Here is an 18,278-nt window from a genome sequence, read left to right as displayed (position 1 = left end):
CTTCCAGCACTGCCCAGGCTGCCGTACACCGGTGTCGGTGAGTCTGTGGGGTGAATGAGGGACTCAAACCTCGGGGAAACCATGCACATCACAGTAACTAGAGTGGCTCTAGGGGCAACTGTCTGGGCTCAAACCTTGTCTCCTTACCTGCTGTCTGTGAGAAACTGCTTCACCTGTTTGGGCACCAGCTTTTCCAGGTGTCAGATGGAGCAAACGGGAGATGGTATCTGATGTCTTCATAAATTTCATAAACAACATAATGTACATAAGGTATTTCTGCAAAGGCCCTTCAGGAAAAATTATCTCGCATCCTGTAAATTATAGCTGTACTTTTTTTGACTGCACCACATGGCATATGGGAATCTTAGTTCCCTGACTAGGGATCAAACTGGCACCCCCTGCATTGGAAAAGCAGGGTCTCACACTAGACCACCAGGGAAGTCCTATGTTATTTTTTAATTAAAAATAAAAGTATTACTCTGTAATGACCTATTGTAAACAAGAATATGTATATGTGTAACTGATTCACTTTGCTGTACAGCAGAAATCAACACAACATTGTAAATCAACTGTACTCCAATAAAAACTTTTAAAAAGTAAAGGAAACTGAAAATTAAAAATGTTAAAATCCTATTTTAGAACGATAAGGCTAGAAAAAATAAAGGGCATTGAAATTGGTAAAGAAGGAGTAAAACTGTTTGTATATGACATGACTGTATATATAGAAAATCCTGAAGAATTCATACACACAAAAATACTAGGACTAATTAATGAATTCAGCAAACTTACAAGATCAACAATAAAAATCACCTGTGTTTTAATACATCAGCAAAGAACAATTTGAAAATGAAATTAAGAAAATTTCAGGAGCATCCAAAAGAATAAAATATCTAGGAATAAATTTAACCAGGGAAGTCAAAGACACATACATTGAAAACTACAAAACACTGATGTAGGAAAGGCCTAAATAAATGGAAAGACAGTCTCTGTTCATGGGTTGGAAGACTTAACATGGCAGTCTTTTCTCCAAAGCAAACCAACAGATTCAATGCAATCCTAATAAAAACTTCAAAATTCTCCACAAAGCCATCTGAAGATTCAGTGCAACCCTGATAAAAATTCTAGAATTACCTGGCGGTCCAATGGGTGAGGACTTGGCACTTTGACTGCTAAGGGTCCAGGTTCAATCCCTGTTTGGGGAACTAAGATCCCACAAGCTGTATGGCACAACGACCCACCTCCCCCCCAAAAAAAAAACTTCCAGTGGCCTTTTAGGAAAAATGGAAAAGCTGATCTCATATGGAACTGCAAGGGGCCCTGAAAAAAAAAAAAAAAACTGGCCACAGCAAAAAACTGAGAACAAACTTGGAAGATTGGAAGACTTCACCTTCTGATTTCAAAACTTACAGCCTAGGAATCTTAAATATGACAAAAGTGAAAGTGAAGTTGCTCGGTCGTGTCCGACTCTGTGACCCCATGGAATGTAGCCTATCAGGCTCCTCTGTCCATGGGATTTTCCAGCCAAGAGTACTGGCGTGGGGTGCCTTTTCCTTCTCCCGGGGATCTTCCCAACCCAGGGATCGAACCTGGGTCTCCTGCACCGCAAGCAGATGCTTTACCGTCTGAGCCACCAGGGAAGCCCCATGACACAGAAGAACTTTCCTACAAAACAGAAACACTTATAGACATAGAGAAGAGATTTGGGGTTCCTAGGGGTGGGGGCCTCGGGAGTTTGGGATTAGCAGATGCAAACTATCACATACAGGATGGATAAACAACAAGGACCTACTGTATAGCACAGGTGACTATATCCAATATCCTGGGATAAATCATCATGGAAAAGAAAATGAAAAAGAATGAATATGTTTGTATAACTGAGTCACTCTGCTGTAGAGCAGAAATCACAGCATTGTAAATCAACTCTACTTCAATAAAAATTTCCATAGAAGCAACTTGCACAGCTACAGTAATCCAGTGTTGTACTGGCATGAGCCAGACAGAGACAAATAGAGCACAACAGAGGCCAGAAATAAACCCTCACATCTCTGGCCCACTGATTTTTGGCAAGGGTGCCAAGACCATTCAACAGAAAAAGAACCTTTTCCAACAAACGGGGCTCACCTTGTCTAGTGATTCTAGACATGTCCCAGATCTGAGCTACTGTGTCATGACTCAGGGAGTTGTTCCCAGCCAGCTCCCTCCAGCCCATCGCAGGTGCTTACAGCATCCACATCACTTAACCCAAATGGAGTAAGTGTGTGATTACTTACTAGATCCTGGTCTCGTCCTGAGGGCAGGGTAGTGTTTATTTTCCTCAAGTGGACATTTCCAGTGTTTTTGTGTGCTTAATACACAAACTGTTCTGGTATGCCAAAGATACAAAGTGTAAATTCTATACGCAAAATAACTATTCAGGGAGGAAATAATTTTTCCTATTCGACAAGGGTCACTTTGCAGATAACTGCTTTGTATCTCAGTTTACGTTAACATGACAAGCAGGATCCAAGGCAAGTCACCTCGGACTCAGACGCATACCTGTCATCCCACGATGAGCAGCAGACATCAGAGGTGTTCCAGGGAGGAACCACACACATAGTAACCAGTGGCACTCGGGAAAGCACCCTGCCCCTCTCAGGACTCCACCAGAGGTGCCCCAAAGGGCAGGAAAACAGCTGATGCTGCGGCCATTCGTGTGTCACCAGGTCAGGTCAGAGCACCACCTGGCATTTCACGCTCTGAGTACAGTCACACATCCTATCTCAAAACAGGGCCCCGCCTTAGAGACAAAGGAGAACGTACGCTTCTAAAGTTACGTTAACAACAACTACAGCAGCTTTCATCAGAAGTCCGCCAGATAACAGCATTTAAATCTCTATTTAAATATAGTTCCTAAAGGGAACTCCCTGACAGTCTAGTGGTTAGGACTCTGCACTTTAACGAACAACGGCCCAGGTTCAGTTCCTGGTCAGAGAACTAAGATCCCATGAACCTCATGGTTTGGCCAAAGAATAACCTATCAATTGACCAATTTAAAAAAATAAAACATAAGAATAGTTCATAAGTATTTAAAAAATGTAGAAGTTTCATGGATGGAACTCTCAACAAAAACTAGTCCGATATCATAGCTGGAAAATATTAATGCAGTTGGGCTTCTAGAATACCCACAGCCAGTGGGATGATGACTATCTCACTGTCACATTCTTGCCATAGCCAGTGTCCGGTCACAGGCACCAGGTCTCCAGAGTGACTGAGACACAGCAGAAAGATGGCAAGTGGACCCAGAAATCGTGTCATGAGGACCCATTGCTAAACCAGGAATAAGCTTCACAGGATGACTAGGGTTCAGCAGAAGGGTCTTCAAATACCCCTAAGCCTACAGAAGATCAGGCGGGAGAAGGATCTTCTCATGGTCAGGACTGACTCCAAGGTAGCATGGCCTGCCTTGGAGGTGTCACCACATGGCCAGAGTTACACAGAGTGTCCGGGCCCAGACACAGTAGGGGAGGCCGGCTAGCCCGGGGCTCTCCTACCCCAGATGCCACACATCATGTCACCCACCTGTCCCTCCAATGGCTCCAACCACATGAAGGTAGAGCTCCCTCTTTTTGAAAATTAAACCATAGGCATTTAATTAAAAACCAGAAACACAAAGTGTGCCAGTGTGGCAGACAGTAAAACCACCAGTACTCAGAGCAAGTGCATCAAACATGAAAAGCAGCAAAGATCAGCATTACCTGGCTCACTAGGGAAATAATGTCCCTGTTGGAGGAAAAGAAAGTAGTCATGACCGGAAACCCATGGCTCTGTGCAGTTGTGGTTACCTGGCAGAGTGGCCAGTCCACCCAGGCCAAACACTTCTTTCCTATCTGAGAAAATGAGGGCATCATAAAACCTCACTGGGCTTCCCTGCCAGTCAAGTGGTTAAGAATCCGCCTCGCGATGCAGGGGACACAGGTTCAGTCCCTGGTCCAGGGTGATCGCACGTGCCTTGGGACAGCTCAGGCCATGTGCCGCTACTGCTGAAGCGTGAGTGCCCCGGGGGCTGCTCTCCAAGGGAAGCACCGCAGTGAGAAGCCGGCCCACACCACACAACTAGAGCAAGCCCCGGCACACATCAACAAAGACCCAGCACAGTCAAAACAAGCAAGGCAGTAGTTCAGCCAGAGTCCGCCAGGTAGAACGAGGCACAGCGGATGCACTCCCGCTCTGAGTGGAGCTGCGAGCACTGCCTTCAGGTCTGTATGAACTCAAGATGGGAGGCCCAAAATCACACAGCTCCCCCGACTCCCAGCTCCACTTCCTTAGCCCAAGGAGATGCCCCCGTCTGCACTTTGTCCTGGAAACTGCTCCCCTGTGGTAAGCCAGGCAGTCACGGGCTCCCCTCCATGCTGCCCCTTGAATCCACGTGTGCCGCCTGTGGTCCAGAGTCTGAAAGCCATTTTTCACAAAATAGATTTTGTCTAGATTTTTCACTGCTTAAGACAGGAGGGTAAATCTAGTTTCTGTTCCTCCAGCTGACCGCCTCGTTAGTCCTGAGATTCTACATTTTAAGCTCTGGTCTAAAATCAGTGACACAAGATGAGCACACTTTACAGCAGTAAAGCCAAATTTCTTCAACAGCATAATCTGGGGCAACTGTGAAAATTATTGAGGTGTTTTCATCAAGATTTGGTTTATTTAGGACACTAATAGTAACAGTCTAAATAACTATGCAAACATATCATCACAGAAAATGTGAAATTCAACCTAAGATTGAGTCAGTGGTCTGTGCAAACACCGCCCAGGTGATTCAGGAGGGCTTGCTGTCACAGCGTGCCCTGGACAGGAAACTGCCTGTCTGGGGGTGAGGTTTTTCCACACTCTGAGCACAAACACACTGAGCATAAGAGAAACCCCACTTTGGTTTGATAAATGATTGATTGGAGGGATGGAGGGGGTCTCCTCAGGCTTCCTTCATTCAAACCTGTTCAAGTTCAGCTCTGGTTCTCAGTCCTGGCTGCACTACAGATTTTCCTGTAGAGTGAAATGCCACTCACCTCTCAGAGTGAGAAAAGTACTGTGAAGAAAGCAGGCATAAAATCTACAGTGTCCTTCCAGAAGATGTACATACTTGTCACTTGTAAATGCAGAGGCAACCACATCCTTTAAAGCAGCAAGTAAGATCCCATTACAAGGGCACAGACACCTGGAAGATACTGAAGACCCAACAGGAAGTAGAAGTAATCCTAGTACCGACTTCTCATGGGACACCTGTGTCAGTGACTTAAGAAATCTAAGTGTTTCTTCTGTCCAGGAAAAGATGGCTAAAGTCACCTTTAAATCACCTAAAATCACCACCCTTATGGCAGAAAGTGAAGAGGAACTAAAAAGCCTCTTGATGAAAGTGAAAGAGGAAAGTGAAAAAGTTGGCTTAAAGCTCAACATTCAGAAAACGAAGATCATGGCATCTGGTCCCATCACTTCATGGCAAATAGATGGGGAAACAATGTCAGACTTTATTTTGGGGGGCTCCAAAATCACTGCAGATGGTGACTGCAGCCATGAAATTAAAAGACGCTTACTCCTTGGAAGGAAAGTTATGACCAACCTAGATAGCATATTGAAAAGCAGAGACGTTACTTTGCCAACAAAGGTCCATCTAGTCAAGGCTATGGTTTTTCCTGTGGTCATGTATGGATGTGAGAGTTGGACTGTGAAGAAAGCTGAGCACCGAAGAATTGATGCTTTTGAACTGTGGTGTTGGAGAAGACTCTTGAGAGTCCCTTGGACTGCAAGGAGATCCAACCAGTCCATTCTAAAGGAGATCAGCCCTGGGTGTTCTTTGGAAGAAATGATGCTAAAGCTGAAACTCCAGTACTTTGGCCACCTCATGCGAAGAGTTGACTCATTGGAAAAGACCCTGATGCTGGGAGGGATTGAGGGCAGGAGGAGAAGGGGACGACAGAGGATGAGATGGCTGGATGGCATCACCGACTCGATGGATGAGTGAACTCAAGAGTTTGAGTGAACTCCAGGAGGTGGTGATGGACAGGGAGGCCTGGTGTGCTGCGATTCACGGGGTCATAAAGAGTCTGACATGACTGAGCGACTGAACTGAACTGAAAATCACTGAAGTGATTCTAACTCCTTTTTCTCATAGAAAAGATGCTCAGTAAGATGACATCTTCTCTAACTGCTCAGACTCCAGAACATTCAGACTGCCCAGGGGTCAGGGTGCAGAGACCTGGAGGGCCGGGTACACAGATGCTCATCAGAAAGGAGCCTGCACATGGTCACAACTGTGCTTGCAATGATTCCCTTTAGGGCCCAGGAGAACAGTATTTAGTTGGCACCTGATAACAGAAAATCATAATCAAGAGTTTTATTTAACTGAGTAAACTGGAGACAACATCAAGAATAAAATTTCAGTTGAGTTTACATATGTAAGCCAGTTCCTGGAGAACTCATGATACACAAATTTAACTTGGATAAAAATCAGGAAGGCAGCCTGGAGCCGCATCACACCATGCACAGGAGGCTGGTGACGCAGGAGTGCCTCTCCTGTCCTTTGTTTCCCGCCCCCAGGGCATTGACCACCTGGACACTGGCCACCACGCTGAGGCCAGGGGGCACCTGGGAACGAACAACCACAAGTCACAAGAAGTCGGGTCTGAAAGTCAGAATACCAGGGCACTGGGGTCCACCTGCATGGAAATCTGAGATGGAGTCACAGGTCCAGGATCCATACCCAGTCCAGTGTGTCCTTGCTGTGTGATGTAAACAAGCGGATCACCTCACTGGCTGTTACAGGCAGGTAACAGCTGCCCAGACCGCTCCCCTGTCAAAGGCAGCCAAGTAGGGGCTTCCCTAGTGGTCCAGTGGTAGAATCCACCTTGCAGTGCAACGGACACTGGTTTGATCTCTGGTCCGGGAAGATGGGCTCCAAAATCACTGCAGATGGTGACTGCAGCCATGAAATTAAAAGACGCTTACTCCTTGGAAGAAAAGTTATGACCAATCTAGATAGTATATTCAAAAGCAGAGACATTACTTTGCCGACTAAGGTCCGTCTAGTCAAGGCTATGGTTTTTCCTGTGGTCACATATGGATGTGAGAGTTGGACTGGGAAGAAGGCTGAGCACCGAAGAATTGATGCTTTTGAACTGTGGTGTTGGAGAAGACTCTTGAGAGTCCCTTGGACTGCCGGGAGATCCAACCAGTCCATTCTGAAGGAGATCAACCCTGGGATTTCTTTGGAAGGAATGATGCTAAAGCTGAAACTCCAGTACTTTGGCCACCTCATGCGAAGAGTTGACTCATTGGAAAAGACCTTGATGCTGGGAGGGATTGGGGGCAGGAGGAGAAGGGGACAACTGAGGATGAGATGGCTGGATGGCATCATGGACTCGATGGACGTGAGTCTGAGTGAACTCCGGGAGATGGTGATGAACAGGGAGGCCTGGCGTGCTGCAATTCATGGGGTTTCAAAGAGTCGGACACGACTGAGAGACTGAACTCGACTCAACTCAACTCAACTCATGGAAATCTGAAGCTCTAAGCTTGCCTGCTTTTTAAACAGATCACTACTCAACCTGCAGGATTATCTCTTGTCACCCTGTGATACGGTTGCTGCCCTTGGGGGCTGTTAGTGAAACATGGATGGTAGAATAAACTGGCTTTGGTGCACTAAGCGCGGGCAGCTGCGACCCAGCGCACTAAGTGCAGCCAAGAGGAGTTACCCCACGTCCGAGGTCAGGAGCAGTGGCCGAGAGTGCCAGGCTGCGACAGCGCAGGAACGGCCGAGAGGAGCTGCCCCGCGTCCGAGGTCAGGGGCGGCCAGGAGGAGACACCCCGCGTCCAAGGTCAGGGGCAGCGGCCAAGAGGAGCAACCCGAGGAGCGGTGGCTGCTCGGGCACAGGAGGGCCTAGAGGAGCTATCCCACATTGAAGGTCAGGAATGGCGGCAGTGAGGAGATACCCCTCGTCCAAGGTAAGGAACAGCAGCTGTGCTTTGCTGGAACAGCCGTGAAGAGATACCCCACGCCCAAGGTAAGAGAAACCCAAGTAAGATGGTAGGTGTTGCAAGAGGGCATCAGAGGGCAGACACACTGAAACCATACTCACAAAAAACTAGTCAATCTAATCACACTAGGACCACAGCCTTGTCTAACTCAATGAAACCAAGCCATGCCTGTGGGGCAACCCAAGAGGGGCGGGTCATGGTGGAGAGGTCTGACAGAATGTGGTCCACTGGAGAAGGGAATGGCAAACCACTTCAGTATTCTTGCCTTGAGAGTCCCATGAACAGTATGAAAAGGCAAAATGATAGGATACTGAAAGAGGAACTCCCCAGGTCAGTAGGTGCCCAATATGCTACTGGAAATCAGTGGAGAAATAACTCCAGAAAGAATGAAGGGATGAAGCCAAAGCAAAAACAATACCCAACTGTGGATATGACTGGTGAGAGAAGCAAGATCCGATGCTGTAAAGAGCAATATTGCATAGGAACCTGGAATGTCAGGTCCATGAATCAAGGCAAATTGGAAATGGTCAAACAAGAGATGGCAAGAGTGAACATCAACATTCTAGGAATTAGTGAACTAAAATGGACTGGAATTGGTGAATTTAACTCAGATGACCATTATATCTACTACTGTGGGCAGGAATCCCTCAGAAGAAATGGAGTAGCCATCATGGTCAACAAAACAGTCCGAAATGCAGTACTTGGATGCAGTCTCAAAAACGACAGGATGATCTCTGTTCGTCTCCAAGGCAAACCATTCAATATCACAGTTATCCAAGTCTATGCCCCAACCAGTAACGCTGAAGAAGCTGAAGTTGAATGGTTTTATGAAGACATACAAGACCTTTTAGAACTAACACTCCCAAAAGATGTCCTTTTCATTATAGGGGACTGGAATGCAAAAGTAGGAAGTCAAGAAACACCTGGAGTAACAGGCAAATTTGGCCTTGGAATGTGGAATGAAGCAGGGCAAAGACTAATAGAATTTTGCCAAGAAAATGCACTGGTCATAGGAAACACCCTCTTCCAACAACACAAGAGAAGACTCTACACATGGACATCACCAGATGGTCAACACCGAAATCAGATTGATTATATTCTTTGCAGCCAAAGATGGAGAAGCTCTATACAGTCAACAAAAACAAGACCAGGAGCTGACTGTGGCTCAGATCATGAACCCCTTATTACCAAATTCAGACTCAAATTGAAGAAAGTAGGGAAAACCGCTAGACCATTCAGGTATGACCTAAATCAAATCCCTTATGATTATACAGTGGAAGTGAGAAATAGATTTAAGGGCCTAGATCTGATAGATAGAGTGCCTGATGAACTATGGAATGAGGTTTGTGACACTGTACAGGAGACAGGGATCAAGACCATCCCCATGGAAAAGAAATACAAAAAAGCAAAATGGCTGTCTGGGGAGGCCTTACAAATAGCTATGAAAAGAAGAGAAGTGAAAAGCAAAGGAGAAAAGAAAAGCTATAAGCATCTGAATGCAGAGTTCCAGAGAATAGCAAGAAGAGATAAGAAAGCCTTCTTCAGTGATCAATGCAAAGAAATAGAGGAAAACAACAGAATGGGAAAGACTAGAGATCTCTTCAAGAAAATTAGAGATACCAATTTCATGCAAAGATGGGCTTGACAAAGGACAGAAATGGTATGGACCTAACAGAAGCAGAAGATATTAAGAAGAGGTGGCAAGAATACACAGAAGAACTGTACAAAAAAGATCTTCACGACCCAGATAATCATGATGGTGTGATCACTCATCTAGAGCCAGACATCCTGGAATGTGAAGTCAAGTGGGCCTTAGGAAGCATCACTATGAGCAAAGCTAGTGGAGGTGATGGAATTCCAGTTGAGCTGTTTCAAATCCTGAAAGATGATGCTGTGAAAGTGCTGCACTCAATATGCCAGCAAATTTGGAAAACTCAGCAGTGGCCACAGGACTGGAAAAGGTCAGTTTTCATTCCAAATCCAAAGAAAGGCAATGCCAAAGAATGCTCAAACTACTGCACAATTGCACTCATTTCACATGCTAGCAAAGTAATGCTCAAAATTCTCCAAGCCAGGCTTCAGCAATACGTGAACCGTGAACTCCCTGATGTTCAAGCTGCTTTTAGAACAGGCAGAGGAACCAGAGATCAAATTGCAAACATCCACTGGATCATGGAAAAAGCAAGAGAGTTCCAGAAAAACATCTATTTCTGCTTTATTGACTATGCCAAAGCCTTTGACTGTGTGGATCACAATAAACTGTGAAAAATTCTGAAAGAGATGGAATACTCTTGAGAAATCTGTATGCAGGTCAGGAAGCAACAGTTAGAACTGGACATAGAACAACAGACTGGTTCCAAATAGAAAAAGGAGTATGTCAAGGCTGTACATTGTCACCCTGCCTATTTAACTTCTATGCAGAGTACATCATGAGAAACGCTGGACTGGAAGAAACACAAGCTGGAATCAAGATTGCCGGGAGAGATATCAATAACCTCAGATATGCAGATGACACCACTGTTATGGCAGAAAGTGAAGAGGAGCTAAAAAGCCTCTTGATGAAAGTGAAAGAGGAGAGTGAAAAAGTAGGCTTAAAGCTCAACATTCAGAAAACGAAGATCATGACATCCGGTCCCATCACTTCATGGCAAATAGATGGGGAAACAGTGGAAACAGTGTCAGACTTTATATTTTTGGGCTCCAAAATCACTGCAGATGGTGATTGCAGCCATGAAATTAAAAGACGTTTACTCCTTGGAAGAAAAGTTATGACCAATCTAGATAGTATATTCAAAAGCAGAGACATTACTTTGCCGACTAAGGTCCGTCTAGTCAAGGCTATGGTTTTTCCTGTGGTCATGTATGGATGTGAGAGTTGGACTGTGAAGAAGGCAGAGCACCAAAGAATTGATGCTTTTGAACTGTGGTGTTGGAGAAGACTCTTGAGAGTCCCTTGGACTGCCAGGAGATCCAACCTGTCCATTCTGAAGGAGATTAGCCCTGGGATTTCTTTGGAAGGAATGATGCTAAAGCTGAAACTCCAGTACTTTGGCCACCTCATGCGAAGAGTTCACTCATTGGAAAAGACTCTGATGCTGGGAGGGATTGGGCACAGGAGGAGAAGGGGACGGCAGAGAATGAGATGGCTGGATGGCATCACGGACTCGATGGACGTGAGTCTGAGTGAACTCCTGGAGTTGGTGATGGACAGGGAGGCCTGGCATGCTGCGATTCATGGGGTCGCAAGGAGTCAGACACGACTGAGCAACTGAACTGAACTGAATCTCACAATCAGAGTTTTGCGAAGAGAACACACTGGTCATAACAAACACCCTCTTCCAACAACACAAGAGAAGACTACACATGGACGCCACCAGATGGTCAATATCGAAATCAGATTGCTTATATTCTTTGCAGCCAAAGATGGAGAAGCTCTATACAGTCAGGAAAAACAAGACCAGGAGCTGACTGTGGCTCAGATCATGAACTCCTTATTGCCAAATTCAGACTGAAATTGAAGAAAGTAGGGGAAGCCACTGGACCATTCAGGTATGACCTAAATCAAATCCCTTATGACTATACAGTGAAAGTCACAAATACATTCAAGGGATTAGATCTGATAGAAAGTCACAAATACATTCAAGGGATTAGATCTGATAGAGTGCCTGAAGAACTATGGATGGAGGTTTGTGACATTGTACAGGAGGCAGTGATCAAGACATTCCCCAAGAAAAACAAAGGCAAAAAGGCAAAATGGTCATCTGAGGAGACCTTACAAACAGCTATGAAAAGAAGAGAAGTGAAAGGCAAAAGAGAAAAGGAAAGATACACCCATTTGAATGCAGAGTTCCAAAGAAGAGCAAGGAGAGAGAAGAAAGCCTTCCTCAGTGATCAATGCAAAGAAATAAGAGGAAAACAATAGAATGGGAAAGACTAGAGATCTCTTCAAGAAAATTAGAGATACCAAGGGAACTTTTTCATGCAAAGATGGGCACAATAAAGGACAAAAATGGTATGGACCTAACAGAAGCAGAAAATATTAAGAGGTAGCAAGAATACACAGAAAAACTATACGAAAAAAGATCCTCATGACCCAGATAATCACGAGGGTATGATCACTCACTTAGAGCCAGACATCCTGGAATGCAAAGTCAAGTGGGCCTTAGGAAGCATCACTGAGAACAAAGCTAATGGCGGTGATGGAATTCCAGTTGAGCTGTTTCAAACCCTAAAAGATGATGCTGTGAAAGTGCTGCACTCAATATGCCAGCAAATTTGGAAAACTCAGCAGTGGCCACAGGACTGGAAAAGGTCAGTTTTCATTCCAATCCCAAAGAAAGGCAATGCCAAAGAATGTTCAAACTACTGCACAATTGCACTCTTCTCACATGCTAGCAAAGTAATGCTCAAAATTCTCCAGGCCAGGCTTCAATAGTACATGAACCATGAACTTCCAGATGTTCAAGCTGGATTGAGAAAAGCCAGAGGAGCCAGAGATCAAATTGCCAACATATGTTGGATCATTGGAAAAGCAAGAGAGTTCCAGAAAAACATCTGCTTTATTGACTATGCCAAAGCCTTTGACTGAATCACAACAAACTGGAAAATTCTTCAAGAGATGGGAATACCAGACTACTTGACTTGCCTCCTAAGAAACCTGTATGAAGGTCAAAAAGCAACAGTGAGAACTGGACATGAAACAATAGACTAGTTCCAAATTGGGAAAGGAGTACATCAAGGCTGTATATTGTCACCCTGTTTATTTAACTTATATGCAGAGTACATCATGAGAAATGCTGGACTGGATGAAGTACAGGCTGGATCTAGATTGTTGGGAGAAATATCAATAACCTCAGATATGTAGATGGTACCACCCTATGGCAGAAAGTGAAGAACTAAAGAGCATTTTGATAAAAGTGAAAGAGGAAAGTGAAAAGTTGGCTTAAAACTCAACATTCAGAAAACTAAGATCATGGCATCCAGTCCCATCACTTCATGGCAAATAGATGGGGAAACAGTGGCAGACTTTATTTTGGGGGGCTCCAAAATCCCTGCAGATGGTGACTGCAGCCATGAAATTAAAAGATGCTTTCTCCTTGGAAGAAAAGCTATGACCAACCTAGACAGCTTATTAAAAAGCAGAGACGTTACTTTGCCAACAAAGGTCCATCTAGTCAAAGCCATGGTTTTTCAAGTAGCCATGCATGGATTTGAGAGTTGGACTATAAAGAAAGCTGAGCGCCAAAGAATTGATGCTTGTGAACTGTGATGTTGGAGAAGACTTTTGCGATTCCCTTGGACAGCAAGGAGATCCAACCAGTCAATCCTAAAGGAAATCAGTCCTGAATATTCATTGGAAGGACTGATGCTGAAGCTAAACTCCAATACTTTGGCCATCTGATGCAAAGAACTGACTCATTGGAAAAGACCCTGATGCTGGGAAAGATTGAAGGCAGGAGGAGAAGGGGACGAGAGAGGGTGAAATGGTTGAATGGCATCACTGACTCAATGGACATGAGTCTGAATAAGCTCTGGGAGTTGGTGATGGACAGAGAGGGCTGGTGTGTTTCAGTCCATGGGGTTGCAAAGAGTCAGACATGACTGAGCGACTGAACTGAATTGAATCTCATGTCTGCTTGTAATAATTTGCACGTCAGCTTTAACTTCTTGTTCCTACTAGAAGCAGCATCCTCCAAAGAACCGTCTAATTTATTGCTATTGGAGAGCCAACTTAAGTGAAGTTGATAAAAACATATGTACTAAAAATCGTTAAGAATCTGAGAAACAGTGGACGTGACTATATAAAAATTTACAAGACTTGTGGGTCCAAAATATATGTATTGGCTTCAGCTCATGATGAACGGCCAGCTCACGTGCTTATCCCCCTTCCTTCCCAAAATGCTGCAAAAATGTCAGTAAAGGTGCTATCAGAAATGAAATCCATTAACAACACTGAACATAAATGAGCAGCCAAGCTTCAGGAAGAGGGAAGGACCACAGTAAAGAAGGCTAGGTCTCACCAGTTCTTTCCAGGGGAGCCCCGGAGGCAGTGGTAAGCGGTGCTGGGGACTCATTTCTGGGTCACAGGCAGCTCAGCCAGACCTCACTGCTGACCACCCCTCCCTTGAGGTCACTGCACAGAGGCTGGGCAAACAGAAAAGCAAAGTGCCAGAGCTCCCTGGTGCTGTGAGCACCTCAGAGCTAAGCCCTTCCCATCCTGGGGGATTGGAGGTGGGGTGAGCTGGTGGGGGAGGGCAGGGCTGCTGCTCTCTGCCCCCTGCCCACAAACCCTAAAGTAAAGATGTCATGGGACCAAGCCCACCTCTGTACTGAGCTGCCCACTGAGCCTTCCTATGTAGTGGAGAGGTCCACTGGAGAAAAATCCACAAACAGCAGGACAGGAAAGCCATGTCAGCCTTTCAGTTTCTAAATCAATGCATTTTCCTTTTCTTGCCTAACTGCACAGGTTAGAATCTCTAATATAATGTTATTATTGCTGAATATAATATCATTATTATCACTTCAGTCCTCTTCTGCTCTCTCTCATCAATGCCTGAATTCTGCATCCCCACCAGTAGAGCCTCTCCCTGTGGAATTCCTAGATTATGTAAAACAGGTCTCCATCTTTCACATATTCCAGTTCTACTATTTCTCATTTGTATTTATTGTGGTTAGCCATTTCTCCGCTTCTTACTCCAGTAAGCCATGTTAGTCATTTCTCCGCTTCTTACTCCAGTCATGACTATATGGTGTATTGTTTTAACATCATAACCATTTTAAAGTTCACACTTCAAGACTTCCCTGGTGGTCCAGTGGCTAAGACTGCACACTCCCAATGTGGGGGCAGGGTGGGGTGGGGGGCCCAGGTTCACAGCATCAGGGCAAAAGCTCCGAGACACCTCTGCCTTCCAGGAAGAGAGAAAGATGAAGCATGTCAATCTCTCAAAGAGTTTTATATTGAATACAAAGTCACATGTGAGCCTTTTTTGGAAGTATTTTTATAAACCAACTCAAATGCTTTGTGGAACAAGGTGGGTATATAGAAATGTTCTCTTATCTTAAAACCACTCTTGTAAATCCTGTCATAATATATTCAGAATTTTCTCACAAGGTAAAAAAAGAAAAAATGTTAACTGTGTCTGGCTTTCAGAAATAGTTTTCTCAAAATGAGCCTACTCTCTCCCTAGCAATTCGCTATCTTGCCACTCACTGCCCAAGGGAAGACGGGCACAGAAACCCCTTATCTGAGGCCGTGTCCACAGAAACGTCTGCCTTTGCAACATACCCGCTTCCCACATGCTCTTTTCAGACCTATCTGTATAATTTTAGGTTTGTATTTACTGCGTTACTGAGATGTAGTATAGACTCTCTGGCAAGGGATGTAAGTGGACAGAGGCCAGAGGGGAGTGGACAGGAGACAAGTTTATATAGAAAATGAGACCTGGAGACCTTTATCATAATTCAGCAGGACTAGTTAAAGGGAAGGGGATGGAGGAGAGAGGACGGTTCTGTGCCCAGGTCTCAAAAGAGGAGACCGATGGTCCAGGTGGCAGTTCTGAAGGAAGAGGAAGGAGGGGTGGTCAGGCACTGACTGGCCCTGGGTTCTGGGAGGGGACCAAGCGGGGGGCTGCAGAGGAAGGAAGGGTGAAGGGATCAGGCCACAGAAGACCCTGTGAGGGCAGAGGCCATGAGACACAGGGGTGAGGACCAGACAGGGCTCCAGGGATAAAAGGAGGTGAGTGGAGGTGTAAAGTTCAAAGCTTCTACTGTGGGTGCAAGCGGAGGACTGGGAATGTGCAGGGTGGGGAACTCAACCTGGATTCGGGGGTTCTGGAAGCCGGTGAGATGGAGAGAGGTGGACCAACACAGCCAAGGAGACAGGCACTCTGGTCCTGAGGGTGTCTGAGCATGGAAGAGGCCACCCAGAGATCATCAATGAGGAAAAATATAGGATGGTGTACTGGATGGACTGTCCAAAAATGGACGCCGGGAAAGGGGAGTCCACGTGCAAAAGAATGAAACTGGACCCCTGTGTAACACCACACACACAATCAACTTACAGTGGGTGAAAGAGCTGAAACCATAAAACGAAGAAAACTTGGGCAGTAAGATTTTTGGGATCTGACACCAAAATCAAAGACACCAAGTAAAAATAACAGAGACTCCATAAAACTAAAAGCTTCTGCACAGCAAAGGAAACCATCAACAAAATGAAAAGGCAACCTACCAAGTGGGTTCACAGTAACAGACCTGAAAATAAAACGTCTGATTCCATGTACCAAGGTTGTCACGATTTAGGGCTGTACACCCATCTAGACGGGGGCAGAAGGGGCATTTTCTGAGACTGGGAAAGGCCACCTGCCATCACCAGCAGGAGTTTCTCACCTTTGAAGGCCTTGATGAAATGCAGGAGACAGGCAGCTGTCCACGACTTCACCAGCAAAAAAGCAGGGATGTCATGGTGGTTTCTTGGTTTTGGCCATGCCACTTAGCTTGTGAGATTTTAGTTCCCCAACCAAGGTTTGAACCCATGCCCTCTGTAGTGAAAGGGCAGAGTCCTCATCACTGGACCACCAGGGAACTCTCCAAAATGCAGGTCTTCTGAGAAGGTGTAATTTCAATCCATGGGAGACACTTTACTATGAGGCTGAAATAGTGTGGCCTTAGTGAACTGGCAGGAGGAGAAGGGGACGACAGAGGATGAGATGGTTGGATGGCATCACCAACTCAATGCACATGAGTTTGGGTAAATTCTGGGAGTTGGAGATGGACAGGGAGGCCTGGCATACTGTGGTTCATGGGGTCTCAAAGAGTCTCACATGACTGAGCAACTGAACTGAGCTGAACTGAGTGAACTAATTCTAACTAATGGCAGCCAGCCTAGATGTAGATAAGTTATCTAGTTTAACTTCATAATAAAGGGGGAAATGTGGTTCTTCATGTTCTACCTGCAGAGTTGTCTCATGGCTACAAATTTCTTGCGTAATTAGAGGTGGGTCCCTTGGCAACGCACTCCAGGACTCTTGCCTGGAAAATTCCATGGACTGAGGAGCCTGGTGGGCTACAGGCCATGGGGTCGCAAAGAGTCAGACAGGACTGAGCAACTTCACTTCCACTTTCCCCTGTGGCTGGTTTGAGAGTAAGGAAAACACCTTTCCTAAGTAGTCCATAGGATCTCTTTCTAAATCTGATGATGAGGTAATGGAACCCTCCGGGCAAGCACTGACTCCATAAAAGTGCAAGTGCCAGACAAGACCATTTAAATTCCAGGTTTTTCCTCCTCCTCAGTCCTAATGAAAGTGTAGCCTATCGGGCTCCTCCGTCCATGGGATTTTCCAGGCAGTCCTAATGAAAGGAATGTAAAAACCTACCGAGACAGCTCCACCTTGCCCAGGTGTCCGCGCAACACCGCGCTCACTGTGCTGATGAGAAACAGGAGCAGCCGCGCGGGGAACTGGTGGGCGAGGGCGGAGGCAGCGCGTTACACCGGCCCCCGGGCCCAGAGGGAGCCGGACCCTGTCCATGGGCCGGACAACGGGGGCGGGAGGACATGGGGGGCCGCAGGGGACAAGGGGTGTCCGCGGGGAGGGACCAGGGGATGAAGGACCACGTGTGACCGCGGAATGAGGGACAGCGGAGGACACGGAGGAACCGCGAAGACGGGAACCGCAGGGGTCGGGGTGGGCTGCTCACTCACCACGGGGCGCACGAGCGCCGCCAGTCTCGGCCCCACGTCCCCACGTCGGGCGGCAGAGGTCCTCTCAGGGCCTGCAGGCATTCGTGCCAGCAGGGGTCTGGATGGCAGAGGGGGCAGGGGTGACCATGCTGGCACCAGCGGGGCCTGAGCTCAGGCTCGTTTGTTCGCCCAGAGAGCGCGTGGGAGGCGAGGCGGGGCAGGGGGGTCGGGTGAGGAGGGGGCTCCACCTCCCGCTACCCCCCATCCCCCGCCGCGGCCGACCGGGGTAGGGGAACCCTCGCAGTTCCGTGACCCCCGGGGCTCGGTGGAGAGGTGGCCTTCGTGGGGGCGCGTGGGAAAAGTACTGAAGAGAGAAGGCCTGGAGTCAGCATTCCCCCGGCCCCCCACCGAGTCGAAGCATTTTCTCCTGGGCTTGCTCTCCCCAGGTGCCAGCAGTTTGCAGCTCGTTGGACTTGGCGGCTGGTGAGAAATCTAGGGCGCGAGGTGGGGAGGGCACAGCGAACCGGGACGGGGACATCGCTGGGGCCCCATCGCGAGGGCCCCCTTGGGTGCAGCCTTCATCTAGAAGATGGCCTTCCAC

At 46.6% G+C, this 18,278-nt stretch overlaps 1 non-coding gene across 1 annotated transcript; it reads right to left on the bottom strand.

Moving 5' to 3' along the window:
* Window positions 1-1,565: 1,565 nt before the first annotated feature.
* TRNAR-GCG lies at window positions 1,566-1,637 on the bottom strand. Its single transcript has one exon. It is a non-coding gene; the product is annotated as a tRNA-Arg (tRNA).
* Between the last annotated feature and the right edge of the window lie 16,641 nt (window positions 1,638-18,278).

The sequence above is a fragment of the Oryx dammah genome, unplaced genomic scaffold (assembly GCF_014754425.2).
Source record: "Oryx dammah isolate SB20612 unplaced genomic scaffold, SCBI_Odam_1.1 HiC_scaffold_8, whole genome shotgun sequence".
Classification (NCBI taxonomy): Eukaryota; Metazoa; Chordata; class Mammalia; order Artiodactyla; family Bovidae; genus Oryx; species Oryx dammah.
Note: the sequence above shows the minus strand (reverse complement) of the source record. Positions and strands in the feature narration are given on the sequence as shown.